This window comes from Palaemon carinicauda, chromosome 3 (genome assembly GCF_036898095.1).
Source record: "Palaemon carinicauda isolate YSFRI2023 chromosome 3, ASM3689809v2, whole genome shotgun sequence".
Classification (NCBI taxonomy): Eukaryota; Metazoa; Arthropoda; class Malacostraca; order Decapoda; family Palaemonidae; genus Palaemon; species Palaemon carinicauda.
In genome coordinates this window covers 45836710-45850112 of record NC_090727.1, presented here as the reverse complement: position 1 = coordinate 45850112, position 13403 = coordinate 45836710, and the positions used below count along the sequence as shown (strand labels likewise).

At 39.0% G+C, this 13403-nt stretch overlaps 1 protein-coding gene across 1 annotated transcript in view; it reads left to right on the top strand.

Annotated features, from left to right (window-relative positions):
• Nucleotides 1-13403, top strand: part of LOC137631719 (flagellar attachment zone protein 1-like) — a 116465-nt gene that overhangs the window by 43201 nt on the left and 59861 nt on the right. The gene's annotated exons all lie outside the window — the stretch shown is intronic.

Below are 13403 nucleotides of genomic sequence, written 5' to 3'. Positions count from 1 at the left end.
AGTACTGTCTCAGTTGGAAGAATCAAGTAGTTGGACTATGGAAGATGGAGATAAAAGGGAACTTTGCTTTGAGGAGGAAATATCCTTTGATGTAGAGGTACAAGGCTACATTATAGGATAAAATACTGTCTCAGTTGCAAGGATCAAGTAGTTGGACTCTGGAAGATGGAGAGAAAAGGAAACTTTGCTTTGAGGTTGAAATATCTTTTGATGAAGAGGTACAAGGCTACATTATATGATAGAGTACTGGCTCAGTTGAAAGGATCAAGTAGTTGGACTCTGCAGGATGGAAAGAAAAGGGAACTTTGCTTTGAGGAGGAAATATCCTTTGATTTAGAGGTACAAGGCTACATTATAGGATAAGGTACTGGCTCAGATGCAAGGATCAAGTAGTTGGACTAAGGAAGATGGACAGAAGAAGGAACTTTGTTTTGAAGAGGAAATATCCTTCGATGTAGTGTTACAAGGCTATATTATAGGATAAAGTACTGGCTCAGTTGCAAAGATCAAGTAGTTAGAGTCTGTAAGATGGAGAGAAAAGGGAACTTTACATTGAGGAGGAAATATCCTTTAATGTAGAGGTACAAGGCTACATTATAGGATAAAGTACGGGCTCAATTGCAAGGATCAAGTAATTTGACTCTAGAAGATGGACAGAAAAAGGAACATTGCTTTGAGGAGGAAATATCCTTCGATGTAGAGGTACAGGGCTACATTATAGGTTAAAGTACTGGCTCAGTTGCAAGGATCAAGTAATTTGACTCTAGAAGATGGACAGAAAAAGGAACTTTGCTTTAAGGAGGAAATATCCTTTGATGTAGAGGTACAAGGCTACATTATAGGATAAAGTACTGGCTCAGTTGCAAGGATCAAGTAATTTGACTCTAGAATATGGACAGAAAAAGGAGCTTTGCTTTGAGGAGGAAATATCCTTTGATGTAGAGGTACAAGGCTACATTACAGGATAAAGTACTTGCTCAGTAGCAAGGATCAAGTAATTTGACTCTAGAAGATGGACAGAAAAAGGAACTTTGCTTTGAGGAGGAAACATCCTTCGATATAGAGGTACAAGGCTACATTATAGGATAAAGTACTGGCTCAGTTGCAAGGATCAAGTAATGTGACTCTATAAGATGGAGAGAAAAAGGAACTTTGCTTTGAGGAGGAAATATCCTTTGATATAGTGGTACAAGGCTACATTATAGGATAAAGTACTGGCTCAGTTGCAAGGATCAAGTAATTTGACTCTAGAAGATGGATAGAAAAAGGAACTTTGTTTTGAGGAGGAAATATCCTTCGATGTAAAGGTACAAGGTTACATTATAGGATAAAGTACTGGCTCAGTTGCAAGGATTAAGTAATTTGACTCTAGAAGATGGACAGAAAAAGGAACTTTGCTTTGAGGAGGAAATATCCTTTGATGTAGAGGTACAAGGCTACATTATAGGATAAAGTACTGGCTCAGTTGCAAGGATCAAGTAGTTGGACTATGGAAGAGGGAGAGAAAATGGAACTTTGTTTTGAGGAGGAAATATCCTTTGTTGTAGAGGTACAAGGCTACATTATAGGATAGAGTACTGGCTCAGTTGAAAGGATCAAGTTGTTGGACTCTGCAGGATGGAGAAAAAATGGAACTTTGCTTTGAGGAGGAAATATCCTTTGATGTAGAGGTACAAGGCTACATTATAGGATAAAGTACTGGCTCAGTTGAAATGATCAAGTAGTTGGACTCTGCAAGATGGAGAGAAAATAGAACTTTGCTTCGAGGAGGAAATATCCTTTGATGTAGAGGTACAAGGCGACATTATATTATAAAGTACTGGCTCAGTTGCAAGGATCAAGTAATTTGACTCTAGAAGATGGACAGAAAAAGGAACTTAGCTTTGAGGAGGAGATATCCTTTGATGTAGAGGTACAAGGCTACATTATAGGATAAAGTACTGGCCCAGTTGCAAGGATCAAGTAGTTGGACTATGGAAGATGGAGAGAAAATGTAACTTTGCATTGAGGAGGAAATATCCTTTGATGTAGAGGTAGAAGGCTACATTATAGGATAAAGTACTGGCACAGTTGCAAGGATTAAGTAGTTGGTCTATGGAATATGGAGATAAATGGGAACTTTGCTTTGAGGAGGAAATATCCTTTGATGTAGAGGTACAAGGCTACATTATAGGATAAGGTACTGGCTCAGTTGCAAGGATCAAGTAGTCGGACTCTGGAAGAGGGAGAGAAAAAGGAACTTTGTTTTGAAGAGGAAATATCCTTTGATGTAGAGGTACAAGGCTACATTATAGGATAAGGTACTGGCTCAGTTGCAAAGATCAAGTAGTTGGACTCGGAAATATGGACAGAAAAAGGAACTTTGCTTTTAGGAGGAAATATCCTTTGATGTAGAGGTAAAAGGCTACATTATAGGATAGAGTACTGGCTCAGTTGCAAGGATCAAGTAATTTGACTCTAGAAGATGGACAGAAAAAGGAACTTTATTTTGAGGAGGAAATATCCTTTGATGTAGAGGTACAAGGCTACATTATAGGATCAAATACTGTCTCAGTTGGAAGAATCAAGTAGTTGGACTATGGAAGAGGGAGAGAAAAAAAGGAACTTTGTTTTGAGGAGGAAATATCCTTTGATGTAGAGGTACAAGGCTACATTATGGGTTAAAGTACTGGCTCAGTTGCAAGGATCAAGTAGTTGGACTCTGGAAGATGGAGAGAAAAAGGTACTTTGTTTTGATGACGAAATATCCTTTGATGTTGAGGTACAAGGCTACATTATAGGATAAAATACTGTCTCAGTTGGAAGAATCAAGTAGTTGGACTATGGAAGAGGGAGAAAAAAAGGAACTTTGTTTTGAGGAGGATATATCCTTTGATATAGAGGTACAAGGCTACATTATAGGATAAAGTACTGTCTCAGTTGGAAGAATCAAGTAGTTGGACTATGGAAGATGGGGATAAAAGGGAACTTTGTTTTGAGGAGGAAATATCCTTTGATATAGAGGTACAAGGCTATATTAGAGGATAAAGTACTGGCTCAGTTGCAAGGATCAAGTAGTTGCACTCTGGAAGATGGACAGAAAAAGGAATTTTGCTTTGAGGAGGAAATATCCTTTGATGTAGAGGTACAAGGCTATATTATAGGATAAAGTACTGGCTCAGTTGCAAGGATCAAGTAGTTGGACTCTGGAAGATGGACATAAAAAGGAACTTTGTTTTGAGGAGGAAATATCCTTTGATGTAGAGGTACAAGGCTACATTATAGGATAAAATACTGTCTCAGTTGGAAGAATCAAGTAGTTGGACTATGGAAGATGGTGAGAAAAGGGAACTTTGTTTTGAGGAGGAAATATCCTTTGATGTAGAGGTACAAGGCTACATTATAGGATAGAGTACTGGCTCGGTTGCAAGGATCAAGTAGATGGACTCTGGAAGATGGAGATAAAAGGGAACTTTGCTTTGAGGAGGAAATATCCTTTGATGTAGAGGTACAAGGATACATTATAGGATAGAGTACTGGCTCAGTTGAAAGGATCAAGTATTTAGACTCTGCAAGATGGAGAGAAAATGGAACTTTGCTTTGAGGAGGAAATATCCTTTGATGTAGAGGTACAAGGCTACATTATAGGATAGAGTACTGGATCAGTTGCAAGGATCAAGTAGTTGGACTCTGCAGGATGGAGAGAAAAGGGAACTTTGTTTTGAGGAGGAAATATCCTTTGATGTAGAGGTACAAGGCTACATTATAGGATAAAGTACTGGCTCAGTTGCAAGGATCAAGTAGTTGGACTCTGGAAGATGGAGAAAAAAGGGAACTTTGCCTTGAGGAGGAAATATCCTTTGATGTAGAGGTACAAGGCTACATTATAGTATAAAGTACTGGCTCAGTTGCAAGGATCAGGTAGTTGGACTATGGAAGAGGGAGAGAAAATGGAACTTTGCTTTGAGGAGGAAATATCCTTTGATGTAGAGGTACAAGGCTACACCATATGATAAAGTACTGGCACAGTTACAAGGATCAAGTAGTTGGACTATGGAAGATGGAGATAAAAGGGAACTTTGCTTTGAGGAGGAAAAATCTTTTGATGTAGAGGTACAAGGCTATATTATAGGATAAGTTACTGGCTCAGTTGAAAGGATCAAGTAGTTGGATTCTGCAAGATGGAGAGAAAAGGGAACTTTGCTTTGAGGAGGAAATATCCTTTGATGTAGAGGTACAAGGCTACATTATAGGATAAAGTACTGGCTCAGTTGCAAGGATCAAGTAGTTGGACTAAGGAAGATGGACAGAAAAAGGAACTTTGTTTTGAGGAGGAAATATCCTTTGATGTAGAGGTACAAGGCACTATTATAGGATAAAGTACTGGCTCAGTTGCAAGGATCAAGTAGTTAGACTCTGTAAGATGGAGATAAAAGGGATCTTTGCTTTGAGGAGGAAATATCCTTTAATGAAGAGGTACAAGGCTACATTATAGGATAAAGTAAGGACTCCATTGCAAGGATCAAGTAATTTGACTCTAGAAGATGGACAGAAAAAGGAACTTTGCTTTGAGGAGGAAATATCCTTTGATGTACAGGTACAAGGCTACATTATAGGATAAAGTACTGGCTCAGTTGCGAGGATCAAGTAGTTGGACTCTGGAAGATGGAGAGAAAAGGGAACTTTGTTTTGAGGAGTAAATATCCTTTGATGTAGAGGTACAAGGCTACATTATAGGATAAATTACTGTCTCAGTTGGAAGAATCAAGTAGTTGGACTATGGAAGATGGATATAAAAGGGAACTTTGCTTTGAGGAGGAAATATACTTTGATGTAGAGGTACAAGGCTACATTATAGGATAAAATACTGTCTCAGTTGGAAGAATCAAGTAGTTGGACTATGGAAGAGGGAAAAAAAAGGGAACTTTGTTTTGAGGAGGAAATAACCTTTGATGTAGAGGTACAAGGCTACATAATAGGATAAAATACTGTCTCAGTTGGAAAAATCAAGTAGTTGGACTATGGAAGAGGGAGAAAAAAAAGGAACTTTGTTTTGAGGAGGAAATATCCTTTGATGTAGAGGTACAAGACTACATTATAGGATAAAGTACTGTCTCAGTTGGAAGAATCAAGTAGTTGGACTATGGAAGATGGAGAGAAAAGGGAACTTTGCTTTGAGGAGGAAATATCCTTTGATGTAGAGGTACAAGGCTACATTATAGGATAAAGTACTGTCTCAGTTGGAAGAATCAAGTAGTTGGACTATGGAAGATGGAGAAAAAAAGGAAACTTTGTTTTGAGGAGGAAATATCCTTTGATGTAGAGGTACAAGGCTACATAATAGGATAAAATACTGTCTCAGTAGGAAAAATCAAGTAGTTGGACTATGGAAGAGGGAGAAAAAAAGGAACTTTGGTTTGAGGAGGAAATATCCTTTGATGTAGAGGTACAAGGCTACATTATAGGATAAAGTACTGTCTCAGTTGGAAGAATCAAGTAGTTGGACTATGGAAGATGGAGATAAAAGGGAACTTTGCTTTGAGGAGGAAATATCCTTTGATGTTGAGGTACAAGGCTATATTATAGGATAAGGTACTGGCTCAGTTGCAAGGATCAGGTAGTTGGACTCTGGATGATGGAGAGAAAAAGGAACTTTGTTTTGAAGAGGAAATATCCTTTGATGTAGAGGTACAAGGCTACATTATAGGATAAGATACTGGCTCAGTTACAAAGATCAAGTAGTTGGACTCGGAAAGATGAACAGAAAAAGGAACTTTGCTTAGAGGAGGAAATATCCTTCGATGTAGAGGTACAAGGCTACATTATAGGTTAAAGTACTGGCTCAGTTGCAAGGATCAAGTAGTTGGACTCTGGAAGATGGAGAGAAAAAGGAACTTTGTTTTGAGGAGGAAATATCCTTTGATGTAGAGGTACAAGGCTACATTATAGGATTGAGTTCTGGCTCAGTTGAAAGGATCAAGTAGTTGGACTCTGCAAGATGGAGAGTAAAGGGAACTTTGCTTTGAGGAGGAAATATCCTTTGATGTAGAGGTACAAGGCTACATTATATGATAGAGTACTGGCTCAGTTGCAAGGATCAAGTAGTTGGACTCTGCAAGATGGAGAAAAAAGGGAACTTTGCTTTGAGGAGGAAATATCCTTTGATGTAGAGGTACAAGGCTACATTATAGGATAGAGTACTGGCTCAGTTGCAAGGATCAAGTAGTTGGAGTCTGCAGGATGGGGAAAAAAGGGAACTTTGTTTTGAGGAGGAAATATTCTTTGATGTAGAGGTACAAGGCTACATTATAGGATAAAGTACTAGCTCAGTTGCAAGGATCAAGTATTTGGACTCTGGAAGATGGAGAGAAAAGGGAACTTCGTTTTGAGGAGGAAATATCCTTTGATGTAGAGGTACAAGGCTACATTATAGGATAGAGTACTGGCTCGGATGCAAGGATCAAGGAGTTGGACTCTGGAAGATGGAGAGAAAAGGGAACTTTGTTTTGAGGAGGAAATATCCTTTGATGTAGAGGTACAAGGCTACATTATAGGATAAAGTACTGGCTCAGTTGTAAGGATCAAGTAGTTGGACTCTGGAAGATGGAGAGAAAAGGGAACTTTGTTTTGAGGAGGAAATATCCTTTGATGTAGAGGTACAAGGCTACATTATAGGATAGAGTACTGGCTCAGTTGAAAGGATCAAGTAGTTGGACTCTGCAGGATGGAGAGAAAAGGAAACTTTGCTTTGAGGAGGAAATATCCTTTGATGTAGAGGTACAAGGCTACATTATAGGATAAAGTACTGGCTCAATTGCAAGGATCAAGTAGTTGGACTCTGCAGGATGGAGAGAAAAGGGAACTTTTTTTTTGAGGAGGAAATATCCGTTGATGTAGAGGTACAAGGATACATTATAGGTTAAAGTACTGGCTCAGTTGCAAGGATCAAGTAGTTGGATTCTGGAAGATGGACAGAAAAAGGAACTTTGTTTTGAGGAGGAACTATCCTTTGATGTAGAGGTACAAGGCTACATTATAGGATAAAGTACTAGCTTAGTTGCAAGGATCAAGTAGTTGGACTCTGGAAGATGGAGAGAAAAGGGAACTCTGCTTTGAAGAGGAAATATCCTTTGATGTAGAGGTAAAAGGCTACATTATAGGATAGAGTACTGGCTCAGTTGAAAGGATCAAGTAGTTGGACTCTGCAGGATGGAGAGAAAAGGGAACTTTTCTTTAAGGAGGAAATATCCTTTGATGTAGAGGTACAAGGCTACATTATAGGATAGAGTACTGGCTCAGTTGAAAGGATCAAGTAGTTGGATTCTCCAAGATGGACAGAAACAGGAACTTTGTTTTGAGGAGGAAATATCCTTTTATGTAGAGGTATAAGGCTAAATTATAGGATAAAGTTCTGGCTCAGTTGCAAGGATCAAGTAGTTGGACCAAGGAAGATGGACAGAAAAAGGAACTTTGTTTTGAGGAGGAAATATCCTTTGATGTAGAGGTACAAGGCTATATTATCGGATAAAGTACTGGCTCATTCGCAAGGATCAAGTAGTTGGACTCTGTAAGAGGGAGAGAAAAGGGAACTTTGCTTTGAGGAGGAAATATCCTTTGATGTAGAGGTACAAGGCTACATTATAGGATAAAGTACTGGCTCAGTTGCAAGGATCAAGTAATTTGACTCTAGAAGATGGAAAAAAAAGGAACTTTGCTTTGAGGAGCAAATATCCTTCGATGTAAAGGTACAAGGCTACATTATAGGATAAAGTACTGGCTCAGTTGCAAGGATCAAGTAATTTGACTCTAGAAGATGGACAGAAAAAGGAACTTTGCTTTGAGGAGGAAATATCCTTTGATGTAGATGTACAAGGCTACATTATAGGATAAAGTACAGGCTCAGTTGCAAGGATCAAGTAGTTCGACTATGGAAGAGGGAGAGAAAATGGAACTTTGTTTTGAGGAGTAAATATCCTTTGATGTAGAGGTACAAGGCTCTCTTATAGGATAAAGTACTGGCTCAGTTGAAAGGATCAAGTAGTTGGACTCTGCAAGATGGAGAGAAAATGGAACTTTGCTTTGAGGAGGAAATATCCTTTGATGTAGATGTACAAGGCTACATTATAGGATAGAGTACTGGCTCAGTTGCAAGGATCAAGTAATTTGACTCTAGAAGATGGACAGAAAAGGGAACTTTGTTTTGAGGGGGAAATATCCTTTTATGTAGAGGGCTATATTATAGGATAAAGTACTGGCTCAGTTGCAAGGATCAAGTAGTTTGACTCTGCAAGATGGAGAGAAAATGGAACTTTGCTTTGAGGAGGAAATATCCTTTGATGTAGAGGTACAAGGCTATATTATAGGATAAAGTACTGGCTCAGTTGCAATGATCAAGTAGTTGGACTATGGAAGATGGAGAGAAAATGGAACTTTTCTTTGAGGAGGAAATATCCTTTGATGTAGAGGTACAAGGCTACATTATAGGATAAAGTACTGGCTCAGTTGCTAGGATCAAGTAGTTGGACTATAGAAGAGGGAGAGAAAATGGAACTTTGCTTTGAGGAGGAAATATCCTTTGATGTAGAGGTACAAGGCTACATCATAGGATAAAGTAGTGGCACAGTTACAAGGATCAAGTAGTTGGACTCCGGAAGATGGAGAGAAAAGGGAACTTTGCCTTGAGGAGGAAATATCCTTTGATATAGAGGTACAAGGCTACATTATAGTATAAAGTACTGGCTTAGTTGCAAGGATCAGGTAGTTGGACTATGGAAGACGGAGAGAAAATGGAACTTTGCTTTGAGGAGGAAATATCCTTTGATGTAGAGGTACAAGGCTACACCATAGGATAAAGTACTGGCACAGTTACAAGGATCAAGTAGTTGGACTATGGAAGATGGATATAAAAGGGAACTTTGCTTTGAGGAGGAAATATCCTTTGATGTAGAGGTACAAGGCTATATTATAGGATAAGGTACTGGCTCAGTTGCAAGGATCAGGTAGTTGGACTCTGGAAGATGGAGAGAAAAAGGAACTTTGTTTTGAGGAGGAAATATCCTTTGATGTAGATGTACAAGGCTACATTATAGGATAAGGTACTGGCTCAGTTGCAAAGATCAAGTAGTTGGACTCGGAAAGATGGACAGATGTACAAGGCTACACCATAGGATAAAGTACTGGCACAGTTACAAGGATCAAGTAGTTGGACTATGGAAGATGGAGATAAAAGGGAACTTTTTTTTGAGGAGGAAATATCCTTTGATGTAGAGGTACAAGGGTACATTATAGGATAAAATACTGTCTCAGTTGGAAGAATCAAGTAGTTGGACTATGGAAGATGGAGAGAAAAGGGAACTTTGCTTTGAGGAGGGCATATCCTTTGATGTAGAGTCAAAAGGCTACATTATATGATAGAATACTGGCTCAGTTGCAAGGATCAAGTAGTTGGACTCTGCAAGATGGAGAAAAAAGGGAACTTTGCTTTGAGGAGGAAATATCCTTTGATGTAGAGGTACAAGGCTACATTATAGGATAGAGTACTGGCTCAGTGGCAAGGATCAAGTAGTTGGACTCTGTAGGATGGGGAGAAAAGGGAACTTTGTTTTGAGGAGGAAATATTCTTTGATGTAGAGGTACAAGGCTACATTACAGGATAAAGTACTGGCTCAGTTGCAAGAATCAAGTAGTTGGACTCTGGAAGATGGAGAGAAAAGGGAACTTTGTTTTAAGGAGGGAATATCCTTTGATGTAGAGGTACAAGGCTACATTAGAGGATAGAGTACTGGCTCAGTTGCAAGGATCAAGGAGTTGGACTCTGGAAGATGGAGAGAAAAGGGAACTTTTTTTTTGAGGAGTAAATATCCTTTGATGTAGAGGTACAAGGCTACATTATAGGATAGAGTACTGGCTCAGTTGAAAGTATCAAGTAGTAGGACTCTGTAAGATGGAGAGAAAAGGAAACTTTGCTTTGAGGAGGAAATATCCTTTGATGTAGAGGTACAAGGCTACATTATAGGATAAAGTACTGGCTCAGTTGCAAGGATCAAGTAGTTGGACTCTGAAAGATGGAGAGAAAAGGGAACTTTGTTTTGAGGAGGAAATATCCTTTGATGTAGAGGTACAAGGCTATATTATAGGATAGAGTACTGGCTCAGTTGAAAGGATCAAGTAGTTGGACTCTGCAGGATGGAGAGAAAAGGAAACTTTGCTTTGAGGAGGAAATATCCTTTGATGTAGAGGTACAAGGCTATATTATAGGATAAAGTACTGGCTCAATTGCAAGGATCAAGTAGTTGGACTCTGCAGGATGGAGAGAAAAGGGAAATTTTTTTTGAGGAGGAAATATCCGTTGATGTAGAGGTACAAGTCTACATTATAGGTTAAAGTACTGGCTCAGTTGCAAGGATCAAGTAGTTGGATTCTGGAAGATGGACAGAAAAAGGAACTTTGTTTTGAGGAGGAACTATCCTTTGATGTAGAGGTACAAGGCTACATTATAGGATAAAGTACTAGCTTAGTTGAAAGGATCAAGTAGTTGGACTCTGGAAGATGGAGAGAAAAGGGAACTTTGCTTTGAAGAGGAAATATCCTTTGATGTAGAGGTAAAAGGCTACATTATAGGATAGAGTACTGGCTCAGTTGAAAGGATCAAGTAGTTGGATTCTGCAAGATGGACAGAAAAAGGAACTTTGTTTTGAGGAGGAAATATCCTTTGATGTAGAGGTACAAGGCTACATTATAGGATAAAGTTCTGGCTCAGTTGCAAAGATCAAGTAGTTGGACTAAGGAAGATGGACAGAAAAAGGAACTTTGTTTTGAGGAGGAAATATCCTTTGATGTAGAGATACAAGGCTATATTATCGGATAAAGTACTGGCTCATTTGCAAGGATCAAGTAGTTGGACTCTGTAAGAGGGAGAGAAAAGGGAACTTTGCTTTGAGGAGGAAATATCCTTTGATGTAGAGGTACAAGGCTACATTATAGGATAAAGTACTGGCTCAGTTGCAAGGATCAAGTAATTTGACTCTAGAAGATGGAAAAAAAGGAACTTTGCTTTGAGGAGCAAATATCCTTTGATGTAGAGGTACAAGGCTACATTATAGGATAAAGTACTGGCTCAGTTGCAAAGATCAAGTAATTTGACTCTAGAAGATGGACAGAAAAAGGAACTTTGCTTTGAGGAGGAAATATCCTTTGATGTAGATGTACAAGGCTACATTATAGGATAAAGTACAGGCTCAGTTGCAAGGATCAAGTAGTTCGACTATGGAAGAGGGAGAGAAAATGGAACTTTGCTTTGAGGAGGGAATATCCTTTTATGTAGAGGGCTATATAATAGGATAAAGTACTGGCTCAGTTGCAAGGATCAAGTAGTTTGACTCTGGAAGATGGAGAGAAAATGGAACTTTGCTTTGAGGAGGAAATATCCTTTGATGTAGAGGTAAAAGGCTACATTATAGGATAGAGTACTGGCTCAGTTGCAAGGATCAAGTAATTTGACTCTAGAAGATGGACAGAAAAGGGAACTTTGTTTTGAGGGGGAAATATCCTTTTATATAGAGGGCTATATAATAGGATAAAGTACTGGCTCAGTTGCAAGGATCAAGTAGTTTGACTCTGGAAGATGGAGAGAAAATGGAACTTTGCTTTGAGGAGGAAATATCCTTTGATGTAGAGGTACAAGGCTATATTATAGGATAAAGTACTGGCTCAGTTGCAATGATCAAGTAGTTGGACTATGGAAGATGGAGAGAAAATGGAAATTTGCTTTGAGGAGGAAATATCCTTTGATGTAGAGGTACAAGGCTACATTATAGGATAAAGTACTGGCTCAGTTGCTAGGATCAAGTAGTTGGACTATAGAAGAGGGAGAGAAAATGGAACTTTGCTTTGAGGAGGAAATATCCTTTGATGTAGAGGTACAAGGCTACATCATAGGATAAAGTACTGGCACAGTTACAAGGATCAAGTAGTTGGACTCTGGAAGATGGAGAGAAAAGGAAACTTTGCCTTGAGGAGGAAATATCCTTTGATATAGAGGTACAAGGCTACATTATAGTATAAAGTACTGGCTCAGTTGCAAGGATCAGGTAGTTGGACTATGGAAGAGGGAGAGAAAAGGGAACTTTGCTTTGAGGAGGAAATATCCTTTGATGTAGAGGTACAAGGCTACACCATAGGATAAAGTACTGGCACAGTTACAAGGATCAAGTAGTTAGACTATGGAAGATGGAGATAAAAGGGAACTTTGCTTTGAGGAGGAAATATCCTTTGAAGTAGAGGTAAAAGGCTATATTATAGGATAAGGTACTGGCTCAGTTGCAAGGATCAGGTAGTTGGACTCTGGAAGATGGAGAGAAAAAGGAACTTTGTTTTGAGGAGGAAATATCCTTTGATGTAGATGTACAAGGCTACATTATAGGATAAGGTACTGGCTCAGTTGCGAAGATCAAGTAGTTGGACTCGGAAAGATGGACAGAAAAAGGAACTTTTTTTTGAGGAGGAAATATCCTTTGATGTAGAGGTACAAGGCTACATTATAGGATAAAATACTGTCTCAGTTGCGAAGATCAAGTAGTTGGACTCGGAAAGATGGACAGAAAAAGGAACTTTGTTTTGAGGAGGAAATATCCTTTGATGTAGAGGTATAAGGCTACATTATAGGATAGAGTACTGGCTCGGTTACAAGGATCAAGTAGTTGGACTCTGGAAGATGGAGATAAAAGGGAACTTTGTTTTGAGGAGTAAATATCCTTTGATGTAGAGGTACAAGGCTACATTATAGGATAGAGTACTGGCTCAGTTGAAAGGATCTAGTGGTTAGACTCTGCAAGATGGAGAGAAAATGGAACTTTGCTTTGAGGAGGAAATATCCTTTGATGTAGAGGTACAAGGCTACATTATAGGTTAAAGTACTGGCTCAGTTGCACGGATCAAGTAGTTGGACTCTGGAAGATGGAGAGAAAAAGGAACTTTGTTTTGAGGAGGAAATATCCTTTGATGTAGAGGTACAAGGCTACATTATAGGATAGAGTACTGGCTCAGTTGAAAGGATCAAGTAGTTGGACTCTGCAAGATGAAGAGAAAAGGGAACTTTGCTTTGAGGAGGAAATATCCTTTGATGTAGAGTCACAAGGCTACATTATATGATAGAGTACTGGCTCAGTTACAAGGATCAAGTAGTTGGACTCTGCAAGATGGAGAAAAAAGGGAACTTTGTTTTGAGGAGGAAATATCCTTTGATGTAGAGGTACAAGGCTACATTATAGGATAGAGTACTGGCTCAGTTGCAAGGATCAAGTAGTTGGACTCTGCAGGATGGGGAGAAAAGGGAACTTTGTTTTGAGGAGGAAATATTCTTTGATGTAGAGGTACAAGGCTACATTACAGGATAAAGTACTGGCTCAGTTGCAAGAATCAAGTAG